We start from the raw sequence: 14152 nt of genomic DNA, 5'->3' as shown, positions 1-14152 counted from the left end.
ATGATTCAAATCACTTCAATTGCTTCCAAGCAAATTTGAATAATAAATTTGAAAGGAGTTCATTTCCACCAGAAGAGTATGAAAAAGAAATCTCAATTTGATAGTAGAAGGAGAATTGGAAAAAGTAAGGTTTGTGCTTTAGGAAAAATGAAAAAATTAGGGTTTGTGTTTTGGAGAAAAAAATGGAAAAACTAATAAAGAGATGATACATAAGGGTACAGGCGCACAGTAAAGGTTAATAAAATTAACGTTTCAAAACATTTTTAGTTAAAAAGGTCACGGAGGTTTAATAAGGTATACCTCTGGGTTACCGCGTGGATTTTAAAAAAAAACTTTGGTTACCGCGTGAAAACCTAATACGTCAGAGTTACCACATAGAATTTCCCATAAAATAAAATTAATATCCTTAATTTTTTCAATATTTTTAATAAAAGTATACAAATTGCTATAAATTAGTATATTATAATGTAGGGTGGGCGGATATGGAGATATGGGTGGGGTGTGTGGGTATGGAGTGGGTAAGACCTCATAGCCACGACCTACCCATTACCCATGGCGGTAGAACTTTTCATACCCATACCCATCCACTGCCCACAAAAGTCATACTCATACCCGCTCCAACTAAGGCGGGTGCAGTGAGAAACACATATAGTTTTACCTGTTTGTCATCCCTACTTGTATGATTGGCTAAATTTCTATGAAAAGTTCTAATTTCTATAACTTTTTTTTGTTAAGTAATTTCCTAATAAAGTTACCTAGCTCATCATGTATGAGAACATCTCACCGTAAGAACGAATCCATATAATTAGGTCATTCATGAATAATCACTTTAAAATTATTAGTAATATATTACTTTAAGATTATAATAGGTAAACACTTTAAAATTATAAGTGACTACTTCAAAATTATAATAATCATATAACAAAGGTACCATATTTAAAATCCTTTAGTGTACATGTGTAGAAATTCTAAATTCCTATGATTTTTCTTTTATATTAAATAAATATAACTTTGTAACAACCACTTAGAATTTAAATTTCCTATAAAATTTAGGTGCGAACAAACAAAGGCAAAAGAAAATTATTCAAAACATATAAAATAATGAGAAATTTCACATGCTAGTATTCTACTTTCATGAAACGCCAGTGTTAGCACTTTTGTAAGATTTTTCCACATGGTAACATCCAATTTATGCTTTATCTAACTGTCGTAGCATTTTCCGTTAAATTCTTCTCAATTTTCGTTGAATTCAGTATTTTGACGTTTTTACCCTTATTAAGTGTTGGTTGTTGTCTTTATAATTTGCCCTAAACCATTTTTATGCTCTTAAATGTTTAATTCACCATTTTGACGTCTAATTCACCGTGTAATTCATCAACACTCTTAAATGTTGTAATAATTTTGTTATCACTCAAATGGTTGGCATTTTTTACAAAAGGTGCCTTAAGCACTGTTACGTAAGCCATAATGTTCACTTAATGTACTTAACTAGGATTATAAAGTTTAAAAGGTGCATTTCAAGCATTAATACATATATACTTAACTAGGGTAAATTATAAAGGCAACAATTTTAATGAAAACAATATCGTTACAACATTTGATAATTTTGATAAATTAAACGATGAATTAAACGTCAAAATGGTGAATTAAAAATTTGAGAGCGAAAAAAATGGTTTAGGGAAAATTATAAAAACAACAACCAACACTTAATAAGGGTAGAAACATCAAAACGGTAAATCAAATAGAAATTGACAACAATATAATGGAAAATGCTACGGCAGTAAGATAAGACATAAACTAAATGCTACCATGTGAAAAATCTTACAAAAGTGCTACCACTAACATTTCACGAAAGTTCGATGCTACCATGTGAAAATTCCCTAAAATAATTATACAAAATTTAAGCAATTATTCCATATTTATTAATATGAATTTTCTTTTCGCTTGTTCAGACTAATTTTCAGTCGTTAGTTGTCACCATATATTTGGACGATTCTTTAGTTTTCAAAAGATTAAAGTTAACTGTTGAAAATTTTATGCAAATATTATATTCTATCAGTCACTTTTAGATTTCAACAAAAGAATGTAATTAAGAAATTGCAGGACCATTTAAATTGTGTCTTGATCATATTAAAAGAGAGTAGAAATATGGGACTGACAATAAAAGAAATTAGTGAGACAACTTCCATTTAAGTGTATTTTGATATTAAATTTGTAATTTATTTATGACATAAATAAAAATTTGAAAATGACAAACTATGTAAAGTCATCAACAAAATTCTCAACTTTAACTTTTTTAAAATAATAAGGAATTAAATTATATTCAAATTGAATATTTTGTTTTGTCAAAAACTTAGAATGGACAAACTAAGAAAAAAAATGTGCTGAATTTGTTGGAACAAAGTGAGTATGGACAACTTATAGTTTTTGCAATTTTATCGTAAACCCATATAAGATGTTGAGTTGACCCCTTGATCGATTTATAGTTATCATATGTTATGATAGAACACAAAAGCGTATATTTCTTTATTGATCAAGTATATGCTATTATTTCGTTGTGGTTTACAGGTTTACATAACATGAAACATAATTTCATAAAAACTTATGATAAAGTCGTTTGCTATATCTTGGCAAATATATATATGGTGGCTTATTTCAAGGCCTCGACTGATACAATTAAGCCAAGTTATTGTCGTTAAGCATTCAAAGCTTCTACCGTCTATTTATTTGAAGAACGAAGAACATGAAGTAAAACCATCAACAATACCAAGGATTACACAATCAGTAGACGCATTGCAAAAGCCTTTCTAGTCTTCAAAAAATCCTACATCAAGAATTACTCTTAAGCTCTGCAGTCAAGTTAACCTTCATTAGGTTGTCTTGTATATTCATAAGAGTAATTTTGTTCTTCAAGTTGTAATATTTCGATTCATTGTAAGAAGGAAAAAGTGGACAAGAAATATCTTTACTTCACTAAGAGTAGAGGTTCTAGTTTGGTAGAATTTGTAGCTATAAGGAGTTGTCAGAAGATAAATGTGACCTTCTAATATTGTATCTAGAACTCTAGGTGAAAGTAAATACAGAATATTTACCAATCCTAAGAGCTAGAGAAAAGCTCGAGGGTAGAGATTTGGTCCTTTGAAGGATTGAGCTTTATACATCATTGTGTTCTTCATTCTTGCACCTTTACATTTTGTTTTATCAATTGTTCAAAACTAGTCCCAAACTTATTTCGCAAAACAATCTTCTGTTTTTAGTTTTAAGGTCCTGACTTGCCTTGTTAAGGCTCTGACTTGTTATCAGGGCAAAGTTTTCATACTCTATTCAATCCCCCTTCTAACGTGTTCCATCGCTCTTATTAATTCTTCAAAATACATAATTATACTAAGTAAAGTCTTGATTAGAATTTGTTTGAGATGTTTTCATTCTTATAAGACTTTTTGTTTTAAAATTAACAAATATTAAAAACAATTGACATTTACGGTCACCAATCACAACTGTTTAATCTAAAGCATTGATCTAGTTTGTGAAACCCTAATGGTTGATCTATTTTTCTTATCAAATAAGAATATTAAACAAATAATTTTTTTTAAAATAACAAATGACTTTTATATAGAGAATAGTAAAAATGTAACAGATTTTAATTATTACTTTAAAATAACACAATCTATATGGTAACGAACTTTATACTAGTGTTAAAACTTATTAAATGTAAAAATTACCCTTAGTTATAAAAGAAAAAGAGCCAAATAACCTAGTGATGGAGGTGATGTTTATCACTTTATAGCTCAATCCATATAGCATATATGTCTTATTGAGGAGATGATGGAAGTGCAAAGGGAATAAGTGCCTTGATCATGGTACTTCAAGGAAACAAAGAGAGGGTTGTGCAACAAGGGTGTCTTGAACAAGGGGTTGAGTGCTCGAACAAGGAAAAAATGACTTGCTCGTTTGAGCTACTGATGTGCTCTTTCAAGTTGGTTAGTGAGCCAATTGGCAATTGTGTGATGCATTTTACGTATAGTACTATTATGAGATTCCTTTTACAGATTTATTTCACTATATAAGGGAGCATTAAATTAGTTTAGGGATAGTATAGAGTAGCCTCATTTAGGGTGAGAATACAACAAGTGAAAAAGGGTTATTTAACTCTAATACTAAATATTATTAAATTAACCTAGTTGCAAACATTTGATACAAATGCTTTAACTAATGTAAAACTTTTAGATTAAACACAAACAATATCATTTGACCATGGTTACTTGACTCCAACTTAACTCTTACTAAAACACAAACGACTTGCATAACCAAATATTTTTTTATCTTGATACTTCACATCAAGATTGCAATCCGACAAATATATGATCTAATTGCACTCTTTCATGAATACGCACTTGAATTCATCAACACCACATACCCTATTTTTTATTAGACATACTTTTTTCATGAGACTTGAATAATTTTGTGTCCTAAAAGAAAACCCATGAAACACACCAACACAACAACCATATTTTCTCACCTCGTCCAAAACACTGAACTTTTTTATTTTAATTTAACAGGCCATTTCTAAGGGTAGTTTGAGGTGCAATCATCTAGTGTACAAATTTATAATGGGACTCAAATTGAGTTAATCCTTATTATTAAAAATTAGTTTGTGCATAAGTATCTTAGCATTATATGATCTTAAATTTGTACAATTAATGTGATGGAAAAAAGAGAAATTATATAATGCACAGTTGGAAAAAAAGAACCGAAACTTTACATATACAAGGGCTCTTTTTTTATGTTTCGCCTAAGGCCCAAAAATATAAAAAAGACACTGAATTCACGTAAGAATGAATATTCCTTGTGTTCTCTTTTCCACACGAGTAGTGACCATCCCAACAACAACTCAAAGGAAGTATTACACATTATTACGTTATTATTTAAAAGCTAGTATTTTAAAAATATATGCAATACCTAACACATTACACAAAATCAATTAAAATGGAGATAGTAGACTAGTATTAATTAGGACATACTTGGAGGTTGTAGATGTAATCGTGGTCGTGGTCGTGGTCGTGATCGTGATCGTGGTTGTGATCGTTTTAGTCGTGGTTGTGACCGTCTTAAATGTGGCCATGGAAGAAATCGAGGATGAGTTCTTGCTTTCCATAGGAATTGTAATTTTGTATCTGCTTTTAGATGAAAATTTTGATGAATTTCATTGAGAGTTGAGACAATTCGAGCATCAAATGATTCTAAGACATCCAAAGCAAGCAATGCAATAACAATTAACCATATGTTGCCAATGAATGTGGTCATATTGTCATAGATTAGAATTTGCTCTTATTCTCTTTCATCCATTAGTGGGCAATAAGTTGTAAAATCATAGTTATGAAATAATGATTTTTTTTTTTTTTGGTAATATTGCCAAATTATTTTAAGGTTGAATATAATATTTTATATTTCATATATAATTGGTTAAATTCATAATAAACTATCTCATGTTATCTTTCTTGCTTGTTTTGGTAATAGATAGTGATTTACATTGGTATTGTTTTCAAATTTTCACATATACGGTAAATGTTCATGGAAATTGCATGCACTAGAGGGATGATTACACATAGTACATTGATGATTTTGATTTTGATTTTGATTTCGAATTTTATTTAATTATATCACTTTCATTTTATAGATGTAAGTGAATGCATATAGTGATTCCGTTTTTTTATATGTTTTTCCCAAATAGAATTTAAGAATTTTAAAGTTAAACTTTGACTATAATTTCTCATCAATTTATATGCAATAATATATTTATGTAAGATCTTGATAAATTTGTCTGAATGTATATTTTTTAAATATCAATTTTTTAGAATTTTTAAAAAATTAAAATTTAAATTATTGAACTTTTAAATTTGCATTGGGATTGAAAAACAAATAAAGACAGAGTATAGTAAATATTAAGTAAAAAGCATTTTAATAAGAAAAAGATCAATTACAATATCAATATCTACATTATGAAGACTAAACAATGACAAAATTTAAAATTTCATTAATCAAATCGATTTCATGTATTGCTAAAACATATATGGTTCGTTGGAAATTTTAATAAAAATCAAGTTACAATCAATTTTGAATAATACCTAAGTTTTGAACTTTTTAGATTTTAAGTGAAGATATAGAATAAAATAATTAAGTTGATAGCAATAAAACAGTCTTTGGAACGATTTGTAATGGAATAAAAAATAAAAAAATAGTTATTCTTGTGAGAGATTTTCTTTTGGTTAGACGACTTCAAAATAAGAAGTTTATACGCCAATAGTTTCTTTTATCGGGCTATTTAAAACATGTATAAAACACGTTTCATAGTGAGACTGCCTCATAAAAGAATTTGTGATAAAAATATTAAGTAATAAAGAAGAAGCTTGCATTAGGTTAGTGACAACTAGCAAAAATATATGTATGGTATGTTATAGGCCCGCACATTTTAATTTATTGACATCTTATTCTTCGAACTAATGCTTTAAAATTATTGTAATAATCAATCAAAAGCTCAATCAGATCAAAATTTAAAGTCAATAATAATTGAAACTATTCTTTTAATAGTGTTATTCATATCAACTCTTAAAAAATTATGTAAGTACTTAACACATAAACAGAACATGAATCAAGATAAATATGGAGGACTAACTAATACTTCATACTTGGAGATTGTAGACGTAGTCGTGGTTGTGGTTGTGGTCTTAGTCGTGATTGAAGATAAGTTGTTTGATTATTCCTCAAACATAATCCTTCAATTCTAGCATCGAAAAGAAGAGATTGATCGGTTTCGTTGCAGCTTGAAACGATTCGAGCATCAAATGTTCCTAAGACAACATCCAAGGCAAGCAATGCAATTGCAACATTCCATATGCTGCCTATGAATGTATACATATTATCATAGAATTTGCTCTTAAAAAATAAATTGTTAAAACATGGGTATAGAATTGGAAAATGATATTAAAATACAATCAATTTATTTTAAGCAAGAACATTATCATGTAATATATTTATTTGGATAGTTAAGTTAATAAAAAGTATCTTTTAGTATCTTCTAAGCTTGTTTTAGTAATATATTGATGGTGATTTTGATAGTTATATTATTGTATTGTATGGTATACTTTATAAGTGGAGAAAGAAAATTTTTACATATTTGGCAATGTATTTGGAGATTGCATGTAATAGAGAGACGATTATATATGGTATATTATTTATGATTTTTGATTATTTAGTATCACTCTCATCTCTAAGTAAAATAAATTCTATGCATCAGTTAAAAATCAATCTTAAAAAGAAACAAGCAATTTGATGAGAAACTAATTAATTAGATTATCCATAATTACATACAAAAAATATAATCATAATATTCATAATTTTTTTTTTTTGAAATTGAATCATACATCATATTATATCATATCATACTTACTAATAAAAATATTGGAAAATAATAAATGTCATCTTTATAGAGCCTTCACAAATAGAATTATTTTAGTGGATGATATTTGATTTACCTAATTTAGAATCTGATTTTTTAAAAATTGTAACTAATTAAGTAAAGTATTTATATAATTTATTGTTGCAATTTTATATACATAACCTAGAATTTAATGTATATGATGGAATGAAAAAATGATGTATTCGATTAATGATTTTTAAAAATCAGTAATTAATTTTTGCTTTATAAAAGTCATGTATTCAATAAATTTAATCACGATACTATAATATTGAACTTGCATCAATTTTTGAAGTTATACTTTTATATATTTTATACTCATTAATTCATGCATTGTGCGAGTTTTTATACTAATTTTAAATAATTGGCTTGAAAAGTATACTCAGAGAAGTATAAACCAAAAATAATTAAACATACTAATAAAAATGCTCGAAAATTACAAATGTCATTTTTAGAGAGCCTTGACAAATGAATTATTTTAGTGGATGATATTTGATTTACTTGATTTAGAATCTGATTTTTTAAAAGTATAGCTAAATACGTAAAGTATTTTATATAATTTATTGTAGCAATTCAATGTACATAACCTAGAATTTAATATATATGATGTAATGAAAAAGTGATGTATTCGATAAATTATACATACTAATAAAAATGCTGAAAAATGACAAATTCATTTTTAGAGAGCCTAAAAAAACTGCCCAAAATAATTCAACTTTTGTCTGATTTCCCACGATAATCCTAAGTATCGATTAACTAAGAATAATCTCATCTATTGATACTTGTTTCCAGTGGCATCCATACTGGTTAAAGAACAGGCTACAACAGGTCATTTGTTGACTGTTACTTTCCATTCGTCTTCCCACTTATATCTTCTTCTTCACATCACATTTCCTCCATTAAAATCAATAAACTAACCCATTATTTCTCTCATTCACCTTCTTCTTCTTCTACATTAAAAACCATTCTTAAAGAGAAGGGGGATGAAGAATTAGGTGAGAGAGAATAAATGTTATTTAATAAAGTAAAAAAATTAATTTTCTCATTATCGATAGCAGGTAAATTGACATTGCCACTGGAAACAAGTATCAATATATTGTATTATTCATGGTTAATTGATGCTTGAAATTATTATAGGGAAATCAGACAAAGATTGAATTATTGTTGGCAATTTTTTCTATATTCTAATTTTTGCATTCGTATTATTGTTAATAGAAGTATGTAAGCATCATGAAGTTCGACAGTGTAACTTGTTAAGCATGTGCATAGCACGCGGCCCAACAACTAGTAGACTAAAATGTGTCTTTCATCATCAAGTATCCATACTAGAGCATCACAAAAAGTATGTGATGTTACTATTGAATATTGAGAGCATTGTTTGCATGACAGCTGTAGATTGTTTGGAAGAAATTGTAAGTTGCTTAAAGAGTTTGTCAAGTTTGTTACTAAACAAATTTTATTCGTGTTTCTTTTTAGTATATGAAAAAAAATATTTTTCGAATGTAATGAAAAGGAGGGCTTATTGTAATTGAGGTAAAGTTGCAATCTTCACAAGTAAGAAAGTTATGCTCAACGCAGAGACAATTGGAAGGATATTTTGCTATCAAATTGAATGGAGAGAAGAGCTCCAAATAAGACAAGGTTGTTAATTACGTGCATGTCAAATTCGGTGATGAAAATGGATTCACAAGTTTATAGAGAAAGGTGATATATATCAAGTTGAACGGATAGAAGCATTCCAAAAAAGTCAAGGTTGTTGATTATATGCATGTCAAGTTCAGTTGGTACAGTGATGATGTGTAGTAATAAAGTGTAATTGATAGTGACAAGAAGAGCATTGCGTTGTGAAGAGTCGTGCTTCTTGGAGAAAGGGGTTCCTATTCACATAAGTTGCTAGTTAGTTGCAATACGTTAGTGGTTAGTAATAGCAAGAATGAATAACTTAGTGGGTTTATGTTATGAGATATTAGTTATTTACTAGGATTATAGTGTGTAGAGAGTTTATAGTGGGTTTAGAAATGTGTTTAAAATGGTTGTTGATATTAATCATAACGTTGCAATTTATTTATACTATAAAAGAAGTATCTAAAATATTTACGTAAAATAAAAGAGATACTAATACTGAAGATTATGTGTAATAAAATTATATTTGAATAATTGCAATATTTATCTATATATCCTCATGACAGTCAATATACCAATCAAGACTTATCTTGATTGATTTGTTGATCTTATTTATCTCTTTTGTTCCCCCTTAAGATGTACAGCTAAGAGGGAAAGTCTAATCTTAGAGACAATAACAAGCATGAGTATAATGGAGGAGAATATTTCTCATGTCATGAACTCTTATAGAGGGTGCAGAGGTTGGTGGAATAGCGATAAAGGGGTGCTACAAATGATGAAGTAGAAGGTTAAAAAAACTACATTGGAATCTTTAAGGTTTGTTGGATAATTTAGAATATAAAGGGGTAAAAGTCTTAACGGCTCGTTTGGTAATTGATACTAAATGGTGGGAATAGTAATGAAATGTTAGTGTAATTTTGGTAAGAATATATCTTGATAAATTTAATGGCCATACTTATTCTCCTTCAACAAGCTAATTTTCTTCACAAAATTCATTTCAATACATTACCTTTTAAACATTTAGTATTAGGTGGTAATGAAAAATTGTGAACAAAAAAACTTTTTTATGATCAAACTTTCATTACCATGGTAATGACAGATACATATCATGAAATTTTACACTACAAATTTTTCATTACCACCAATTAATACCACTAATCAAACGGGCCGTAAGTATACTACGTACACAAAGGTATAAAAGTATAAGTATAAGTATAATTATAAGTTTAAACTATACTAAGGTTTAAATCCATGAAAAATTATTTGCAAGGACCAAGAAAATAGTAGCGTCAAAGTGACTATAAATATTAATTTCATAGTTATGAACAAAATGTTACCAACTTATTAGAAAACTAAATTGGAAAAATATATTTTTAAGTTAAAATTAATCGATAACCAACCAACTTAATTAAGAAAAAACCTTGAAAATTTGAAAAGAATAAGCAATTTTTTAGAAAAAATTTAAAAAATATGCAATTTATGAACTTAATGCCCATAAAAAGCACTTTTTGCCCAGATACCACAGGTTTGGTGTTGTTCGTTATTAGTAACAGTGAACAAAGATTTTGACCATTTTTTACCAAGCCTCATTATTCGCTGTTGGAAACAGCGAACAATTATGAGGCTAATTACTTGCTTGTTCCAATTTTAATTGCTATTTTCTAGTTTGAATAATTGCTTATTCTAATTTTAATTGTTATTTTATTGGGCCATATCAATATTACAAGGCAGCCTATTTTTAGACTTTTATTTATTAAAAATAATCGTAGCTTCTTAGAAGTAGAAAAGTCATTTTAATTATAAACCTAAAATTGACTTCTCTATTTTATTTCCTAAGAATTTGGGAAAGTTGGTAATCATGAGATTAAGGGCCTAAAATTAATTTCCCTATTATTTAAAAGCTACGGGTTATTTTTAACTTTTAATAATTAAAAACCTAAAAATAAGCTTTGTAAAATTGACATAGTCCAAGATAATAGCAATTAAAATTAAAACAAAGACCTTGACTTTTTTAACCAAATTTCTTTGTTCGCTGTTGATAACAGTGAACAATCCCAAACCTATATTCTGGACAAAAAAATTTTATTTTGGAAATTAAGCTTTGAAGTTGGTTATTATTTAAATTTTTTATATTAATTTAATTATTCTTTTCAAATTTTCAAAAAACCCTAACCCTTTACAAATGGTGTAGTCCGAGAAACAAGCAGCCCAGCCGTATATTTAGGCCTGATATTCACGAATACAAAGCCATTTTTTAGAATATGGTTGGCCCAAAGTTATAAAATCATTATGTAATAAGCCCAATGTCATTAAATTTAATTTAAAATCATTATAGGCTTGCGGGAATATGGGCCCATTTTGTTTTTTCCCCTTTTTTTTTTAGAAAATTTGAAATCTATAAGTGGAAAAATCAAAAAAATGAATCAAATAATTCAAGTTTTAAAAATATTCCAAAAGTAAGCGTGAAAATCCCAAACCTGAAGTTTGGAGTTGTTCGCAGTTACTAACTGCGAACAGCCAAATAGGACAAAATAGTTGTTCGCAGTTACTAACTGCGAACAGCTATTTTGTCCTATTTGGCTGTTCGCAATTAGTAACTGCGAACAGCTATGCTGCACAAAAATGCGGATCAACTTTCCTTTTTCCCATTTTTCACCATTTCTCAAAACCCTACTTTCACACTCCACATTCTCCCTCTAAAACCATAGATTCAATCCATCAATTCTTGCATTCCTCTTTCAATTTGGCACTTCAAAATTAGTCTGGGATAATCTAGCTTGCTCAAAGATAAACTTGTTTGTGTTTTTTTGGTGTATATGTAGTTTTTTAGGGTTATAATCAAATTTGCTTATTTTTTCAAACGTAGGTTACTAGTTGTTAAATCAAGACTCTTCTTAATTATCTATAAGTATTGAAGGTAATTTTTAATTGTTTTTATAGCTTTATGTTGTTTTATGAAGTAATGTTGTTGAATTAGTTGAATACAATGTTGATAATATTATTAGAAATGTTGATGTTGATGTTGGTATTAGAAATATTATTTATGAACTTATGAATTGATTTATTATTTGGATTTTATGTGTATTATATACGTATGAACTTAGTTACATTATGGATTTTAATAATTTTTAGACAAAAAAAGATTATAATCAAATGAATATAATGTACTTGTATGGGCATGAAGTTGTTGATGATGTTGATTTTCTTTGTATTAATGTAGAAAATGCCATTATTTCGCGTGACTATAGTATGTTTTTGGAATGGTTGTATTCGAGAAAGTAGTGGCAAAGTTCATTATGTTGGGGGAAGACGTAAGTTGTTTACATGCAATTCGAACATGGATTTGAACCACTTTAAACGTTTTATATGTTCTAAGATTTGATTGGACCCTACTAGAAGTACCGTAAATATAAGCTTTAAATATGACATGAGTGGAGAATTACTTGCCTTTCCTGTTGAGGATGATGAGGCTATAGATGCTATGTGGGAGCATTCAAAGTCCACCCAAATTCCCTTTTTGGAGTTATACGTAGAAGAAGTACCATAGGGAATGTAGTTGCTTCTAATCCTACTCTTACCCCTATGCCTATTTTAACTCAGGAAACTGTAAATCCTTTCGTTTCTTTCGCATCTTGTACTTTTTCTTAACCCCCTACGAATCAAGTTCCAATTGATTCAATAGTTAACTTAGGAGAAACTGCTGAGATGGGACCTTGGGATGATGGAAATGAGAGTAATAAGCTCATTGACGATCCTTCTGAGGACGAAGTGGATGTCGATGAGGATGCGCTAGCAAATGACATGACTCTAGGCAACATTCCTATAATCATTCCTTCTACACCTTATGCTCTATGTCCACCTTTAGACGAGTATGAGGAGGACAACTCATGGAGCACTTGGGCTTGTGATACCACATACACCGAAGACGGAGAGTTTGAGAAGGGTATGATGTTTCATAGCAAGGAAGCGTTGTTGGAAGCTATCAGAGTGTATCATATTTGCAGAAATGTGGAGCACAGAACGGAGACCTCAAACCAAACTGTCCTTACCTTGAAGTGTAAGCAGGGTTGTTCGTGGAGACTTAGGGCTACGTTTGATTCTTATTTATCTTCATAGCGTACTGTTACGTATAAGGGTAAGCATGGTTCTTGTGTATTGGGTAGTGACACTGTTTCGGCTGGACACATTCACCTGACATCTTCTGTCATTAACAATGTAATTAGAAATTGTGTTGCTAAAGACCCATCCATTAAGGTATCTGTCGTACGGCAGATGGTTAAAGATCGTTTTGGTGTGGATGTGAATTATAAGCGAGCATGGTGTGCAAAGCAACAAGCCTTGTTGTCCATTTATGAGACCAGGGAAGGTTCTTACTCACTCCTTCCACGCTTTTTAGAAGCTTTGCAACATTCCAACCCGGGGTTAGTACTTGAGTGGTATTTTAAGGAGGACAATGACACGGGTATATATATGAGGCCTAATATTAGGACCTTCCAACGTGTCTTTTGGGCCTTTAAACCTTGCATTGAAGGCTTTAATTATTATAAACCTCTTATCGCCATTGACGGCACACACTTGTATGATAAATATCGTCATACCTTATTGACTGTCATTGCCCAAGATGGTAATAAGGGAATCTTTCCATTAGCCTTTGCCTTGGTAGAGAAGGAGAATATAAGTGCATGGTCGTGGTTCATGGCTTGTATTCGTAAGCATGTCACACAGAGGATGGGTTTATGCGTTATTTCTGATAGACACGCGGGTATTTTAGCAACCATGGAACAGACGGAGTGGCAACCACCTAATGCAAGTACATACGAACATTACTTTATGCCAATGATCGATAAGAGGTTATGGCCGCAATACACAGGCTTTGAACTTAGACATGATCCCGATCAAATTCGAGGTAAAGGGAGGCCTAAGTCTAGGAGAATTGCAAACAAAATGGATAAGGGTAGAAAGAAACGATCTAATTGTCGTCGTTGTGGGAGCGAAGGTCACAACACTAGAACCTGTAACTCAAGGTAATATGTTATATATATTATACTAGCATGA

This window comes from Amaranthus tricolor, chromosome 7 (assembly GCF_026212465.1).
Source record: "Amaranthus tricolor cultivar Red isolate AtriRed21 chromosome 7, ASM2621246v1, whole genome shotgun sequence".
NCBI lineage: Eukaryota > Viridiplantae > Streptophyta > Magnoliopsida > Caryophyllales > Amaranthaceae > Amaranthus > Amaranthus tricolor.
The sequence above is the reverse complement of the archived record's forward strand: the minus strand, read 5'-3'. Positions refer to the sequence as shown.